This window comes from Bos taurus, chromosome 10 (assembly GCF_002263795.3).
Source record: "Bos taurus isolate L1 Dominette 01449 registration number 42190680 breed Hereford chromosome 10, ARS-UCD2.0, whole genome shotgun sequence".
In the NCBI taxonomy this organism is placed as follows: domain Eukaryota; kingdom Metazoa; phylum Chordata; class Mammalia; order Artiodactyla; family Bovidae; genus Bos; species Bos taurus.
In genome coordinates this window covers 78,528,401-78,535,461 of record NC_037337.1, presented here as the reverse complement: position 1 = coordinate 78,535,461, position 7,061 = coordinate 78,528,401, and positions in this window count along the sequence as shown.

Genomic DNA, 7,061 nt, shown 5'->3' with positions numbered 1-7,061 from the left:
AAGAAGAATTCCTTGTAATAACATACACAGACTTTAAGAGCTTAAAGCAAACAAACAAACAAATCAACCCAAACCCAAACAACAGTATGGAATGGAAGAAAATCAACTTATTAATTATCTCTGGGACAGATGCAGGGAGGGTGAAGCTATAGAGGACCATTAGAAGTGGAAAGAAAAGAAGGTGAATGCTAGTTTTTCCTAAAGTAGACATTTAGGTCATCTGTTGATTGAGGGAGCATGGTAGGAAACTTTGAAAGAGTAATGACTTGCGATATGAAATAGCACCTGAGCAGTGGAAAAGGAAGTCAACCAGGCAAGAGGGAAAGGACTGCCAAGTAGTGCTAAGGGTCAAGGTCAGTTTGGGAATTGCAGATCTGTTACGGCATGAATTGGTAGTAATACAATTTCTCCAGCAGTACTTGGCAAACTAGAAGCAGTCGTAGAGAGAGCAGATGGTTGTTTGATTCTGAGCTGTGACTTGGCAGAAGGGATATGTAGAAGTTCAAGGGTGTAGGGAGGCTGAGAGGGCTGTTGAGTGTAACCAGCAAAAGGTCCATCATCATTCAGGTGATGCAGGGAAAAAAATGAAAAAGGGGGTAGCTAAGAGGGGAAACCAAGGAGTTGAATTTAAGGAGTTGGGGATGGAAGAACAGGAGATTATGGTCAGTGAACACACTTCTTAGGAAATAATTTGTAGAACCTCATCACTTTTTAGATAAATTCTAGTAGAAATTCATATTTTTTTTTCCTGCAGTAAGCTTTCTGTTGCTTCCTGTCACTGCACAATATTCACTGAAATTCATGTGACACCTCAAAATAGGCCTTATAACAAGCTATTCACAATGACCTCATCCAACATTATAGCATTTGATTTTAGTATCTGTTAAGAAAAAGTGTGATTGCTCTATAATTAGAGAACTCAGAGCAGTAGCATTTTCATGTTAGTTTTACCAGTAGAAAATCAGATTAGTTTAATTAAGCCACGTCTCCAAGAGGAGAGGCAATTATTTTCATATTAAAGCAAAAAAAATTTTTTTTTTCCCCTACCCTCTCTCCCTCAGCTTTGGTTGTAGCAACAAAATTACAGAATGCCTCAGGGAAGAAACATGAGGACCTTCTGGTCCTTTCTGACCCAGAGCCACTTCAACCCCTGAGGAGATGATAAGAATTCCATTAACTAAAGTAAGGAGAGAAGTGCTGGCAAAATCATAATAGCACAAGCTTGTAGGCTCTTAAAGATCACCCACATCTCCCTGTGTTGTTTGTTATAACCATTTTTGGTCTGCTTCACTTTAATCTGTGCTAGAGCTGTCCCAGGCTAGGGTGCACCTACATTTGGAGTGAACCCAGGTAGCTAAGAAGAGGAAGATTAAATTTTGGAACTCTTGAATTCTCTGTGTTATTGTTGAGGTCTTTATGAAAGCAATGTATTTTCTCAGTATATCCAAATACTTAGTATAATGGTCTTCAAACCGAGGTATGTGAATGTTCATAAAGATTTTTCAAGAAACGCAAAAACAAGGGTTGTTTTCAGGTGATTTTTCTTGATTCTGGGTTTCCATAAGTACTTACTTATTAAAATGGATCTGCCTGAAAATGCCCCTTGATGACTTCTCCTATCACCTCTTTCCTAATTACACTTTTACACTTGTTAAAATGAAAACCTTTCAACCATCTGAAATCTTCCATGACTTATCCTACTTCAGTGGTATGCTTTGGTGGATGTGTATAAACATCTAAGACCTTAAACTAACCACAGTGTTGGTGTTGGAGTTAGAGTGAATGATTATTAGTGACTAGATTACAAATTCTTTTGCAGGTCATGTGGTTTCCAATTCTTCCAACAAAATTGAAGAATGACATAATCAAATCGTCAGCTTAACTTTATTAAATATGAATTCTGATGATAAATTACTATATGGGTTTTGGCTTTTAATTCAGAGAGAGTTCAAAGGTCTGAGTGACCCTGCTATAACAAAACATCTTCCATTCTTATTTGCTTATTTGTATAAACAAGTTCTCTCAGGGAACATTGTATGTAAAGCAAAAAGTGTGAATAAAATTGGTGCTGGTCTGTTTTATTCTAGCCATAAATAATATTCACCTATGAATACAAAAATTAAATAGGGGGGAAACAGTCTACCAACCAAATTAATAGAAGCATTTCCAACATAATTCATTGTAATTAAAAATTAATATGAAAATGTCTTTTTTGTCAGTGTGTACTACTAATAACTATAATGCTAATGCACCCCACTCCAGTACTCTTGCCTGGAAAATCCCATGGACGGAGGAGCCTGGTAGGCTGCAGTCCATGGGGTTGCTAAGAGTCAGACACGACTGAGTGACTTCCCTTTCACTTTTCACTTTCATGCATTGGAGAAGGAAATGGCAACCCACTCCAGTGTTCTTGCCTGGAGAATCCCAGGGACGGGGGAGCCTGGTGGGCTGCCGTCTCTGGGGTCGCACAGAGTTGGACACGACTGAAGTGACTTAGCAGCAGCAATGCAATTCTGAAGAAATTTCAACATTTAGCAACATAAGGTGACAAGAAATAAAAAATAAAATTTCAATGTACATACATATTTTGCAGAGAAGAATGATAGGGTGATAAAAAAGAGACTTCAAGCATAAAATATGTTGCATTTGAATAAAATTCTGTGGGGGAAATGGGATGGAAATTTGCGTTCAAAGAGGAAAAGGAGAAAATGTTAAAGAAGAGCTTTATTTAGATTTTATTGCATATGGGTTTTTAAAATTAATTGTATACATTTTAAAGTAATATAAAAGATTTATTTGGAATGTCAGTATTACATCAGAAATTGTATTTTTTAACCTCTTAAATGTACAATAAAAAGATTAGATGTCAACCTAAAAACATGTGAAATGATACCTAGTTTCCTAGTGTTTCAAAATTCTTTTAGAATAGAAAAGTAAAAAATAACAAGGCTGAAGACCATTGCTCCAGGGCAGTGGTTCTTGACTCTGATGTATTTAAGAATCCCCTGGGGAACTAGTAAAAGCTGCAGATTTCCAGGCTCATCCCCCAGAGATCCTACTCTGTACATCTGGAGAAAGTACAGTTTTAACAAGCACTCCCTGGTGATTTTCATACGTGATCAGTGGACTGACTGACCTTTGAGAAATACCACTTCAAGGTTTCTTCTCAGATCACAATGCATCAGCAGAAGGCTGCTTACTTGCATCATTTTTTTTCTGGGTCATCTATAGAACTTCCTGCCTCCTCTGAGTCATATTTTGTGTCACACCTTCACCGTTCACTTGGGGTGCCTTGAGAAATTGTTATGAAGCCTTCCTGAATTTGTAAAGAAGATTATCCAACACATCAGTCTCTTATCTACTCTCCTGGCCACCAGTGCTGCCCACAGGTGATCACATCTCACAAATTTCACTCAGAATTAGGTACTAAAGAAAGTGTTGCTTCTTCAGGAAACTATTTGTATGCAGTTTGCCTTAGGGATAAATCAATAAACTAGTTTTGTTTTTCTTTTCCTCTGGTTTACTGAGAATCTTAGAGATAATTTTGCGCCTTTGGACATTTGGGTCCTAGCTCTTTCTTGTTTATGATCTTCCAATTAATATTTTTCTTGGTCCTGATTTTTTAAATGACCTTACTCTTTTTTATTACTAAATCCTCTCAGATCCTCTCTGCTACTGCTAAGTTGCTTCAGTCGTGTCCGACTCTGTGCGACCCCATAGATGGCAGCCCACCAGGCTCCCCCGTCCCTGGGATTCTCCAGGCAAGAACACTGGAGTGGGTTGCCATTTCCTTCTCCAATGCATGAAAGTGAAAAGTGAAAGTGAAGTCACTCAGTCGTGCCCAACTCTTAGCGATCCCATGGACTGCAGCCTACCAGGCTCCTCCATCCATGGGATTTTCCAGGCAAGAGTACTGGAGTGGGGTGCCATTGTATAAATATGTAAACCATAGAAAAAATTATTCTTTTGTATCTAATTTAAATATATATGGTTACAATAGATTGGAGCCAAAATATTTTCTAGTTTTATTCACCTGTGTGTGTATACATCTGTAAAGGAAGCTTGCTTTCCTTACGGAAGTACAGAATGGATTAATGAAATTTACTGTTACATTTTGTGTGTACTCAGTGGTAAGTCATACTGGGATTTCAGGTGCACAACTGGAAAAATGGGGAGTAGGATAAACTAGATGGACTTGGGGGACTAGCTTATTACATGGTGGGGACTGAGTGGGGATAGAGGGCAGCAGAGGCTTTGTCTGCATGTATGTATGGGGATGGGAGTCACCACTTGGCTCCAGCTGAAATGCAGATCCAACTCTGCCAGTTCTTAGTGACTTTCAAAAGAAAATGGTTGACTTTTTATGTCACTTATTTACTTTTAAGTGTTGTATGAATCAAACAACATATTTATGGGATTCATTTGGCCTGCAGGCTGCCATTTTGAAACCTAAACTCAAGGTAAACCAATTTTTTCTGTACTTTCCGAGTTTTTCTTTTTCTTGCATTGAAATGATCACTTTCAAATAGCCTTTTAGATCCAGGTAATTTACACAATGTTTTGCTTAAATTATATGAAATGCCAATTTGATCTCATTTCCTAATTTGACAGGTTTAGATTGAGTGTATCAGAGAGTGAATGACAGAGGCAACACTCTCCAAAATAAAATGAAAACCAAACCCCCAAAACCACAGATATTTTTGACATTTATTATTAGGCCTTATGGGGGACATTAAAAAGTATTATATAAATAAAATGTAATATTAGTAGGCAATATAGTCATACTGTATAGTCAGAATCACAAGTAGGCTCAGTAGTCTAGACTGAGCAGAGAATTCTCTGATTCTGGTTTAGCTATTTATACAGGTTTATATGCTACATCAACTGAAAAAACCAAACAGCGTAAAGTATCTCTCTACTGAGGTTTTAAAAATTTAGTAATAACCATGTATAATTTTAGACACTACAAAATAAAAATAAATACAAAATTATGTACCCTTGTAACCTATACTGCTTCAATAATCAAATACTAAAAATAAGATGATTTATCCTGTTATTAAGCATTTCTTCTGCATTGCAGCATTTTTTTTATTTGTACTTGCAAATAAGTAATTAGAGGATTATAAATGATAATTAGAAAATATAAGAAAACAAAGTCTGAGCAGGGATTGTATTTTTGAAAGGCTGTATAGTGCTAAGTGACAAAATTGAAAATCTTCTGACTTTATAAGCTGCTATTTTCCATGCACAGAAAATTTTATTCAGAGACTTGTTTACTATACTAAATCAGACTCCTTTTCCAATTACAGTTTGGGTGCACTATAGCAAACTTTCTGAATGTTACAAAATGAGGCATCAAATTAAACATTATTTCTGAACTACAGAATCATTTTAAATAAAGTATTATTACTTGGGTACATGTATTATAAACTTATCTGTAAGCCAAACAGCATTTACTAAAAAGAAAATGAAGTGCATTATGTATTAATGCATCATGACAATAAAAGTCCTGAAATTTTCTCATTCATTAAATTTTCTCTTTCATTAAAGACTGTTTACAATGGTCACAAAGCTTAATTTAAGAGGTTCACATTCATTAAGTAAAAGTTTTTTGGAACTGAAGTTATGATATGGCTTAGTGTTTAAAAATAATACTGCCCTAGGAACATAAAAATGTTTAAAAGGGGTGAATATATTAATGGCTCTTCTGGGAAGCCCTCTGTCGTCTCTATAAAGCCACTCATGAGCCTATGATCATGGTAAAAGAGAGACAGATGTAGTCTTTGATCTTGCTCATTGAACAGATTCCATAATAATCAAACTGAATTGAAATTGATAGTTGAAATCATCAACATTTTTCAGCTTGAAACCTTTTTGTGTGTAGCAGGCACAGTTGTTTGCCTATGTCAAGGCTACTTCCTCTTCTGGCCTTGTGTCCAGTTCCAGGGTTGGATCACAACTGGTCAGATCCTCTTTGCTGATGACAGGTTTAAGTATAGACATGTGATTCAGTCCTGGCTGACAGAACTCAAGGGGAAGACTGTTGGGGTTTCTGGGTAAAATTTGTCCTTTTTAATAAAAGAAGAGAGAGAAAAAAATGCATATTTACTCTCTACCTCTTTCTTACTTTGGACACTGTCCTAAAAGGAGAGAAATCTTGAAGGTACTGTAGCCATTTTACAGGGTAGAAGACCAGGAGAATTATAAAGAAACTAAGTCAGCACCCTAACAAGCTGGAAGTGCTAAAGCATCCTTTGACCCACTTACCTCCAGACTTCTTATGACCTGAAAAAAAAAGCTTTTGTTGTTTTAAGTCACTGATAGCTAGATTCCCTGTTGCTTACTGTTTAATGGAGTCTATTGGAATACTATATATGCAGGGTCAGTGGTGTTCCAGAGCCAATTCACTGGCTGGTGAGACAACTGTGCCCATCTCTTTCCAATTCTGCCGTCAGTGACTTCAAATTGGTAGTTTTAAATTACCTATGATGGGACTATTTACACTATGGGACTAGGCCAATGATACATATCAGGACTCCCCCGATGCCTCCCAGAAAGATAGTTAAGCATTTATCAGCAGCATACTACTGGGTTATTTATATTACCCTCACAAATAATAATACCTACTATGCTACCTTTGTAAAGAATCTGCCCACAGTGCAGGAGACCTGGGAAGATCTCCTGGAGGAGGGCACGGCAACCCACTCCAGTATTCTTGCCTGGAGTATCCCAGTGGACAGACGAGCCTGACAGGCTGCAGTCCATAGGGTTGCAAAGAGTCAGACACGACTGAGCAACTCAGCACAGCATACAACATACTACCTATCATCTTAAAAACATTTTTTTTTTAAATTTATTTGTTTGTATTTTGACTGTGCTTGGTCCTCATTGTTGTGCGCAGGCTTTCTCTAATTGGGGTGAGTGGGGGCTACTCTCGAGTTGGGCTGCACAAGCTTCTCATTGAGGTGGCTTCTCTTGTGGAGCTCAGGCCTTAGGTGCACGAACTCAGTAGTTGTGGGGCAGGCTTAGTTGCCCCATGACGTGGAATTTTCACGGACCAG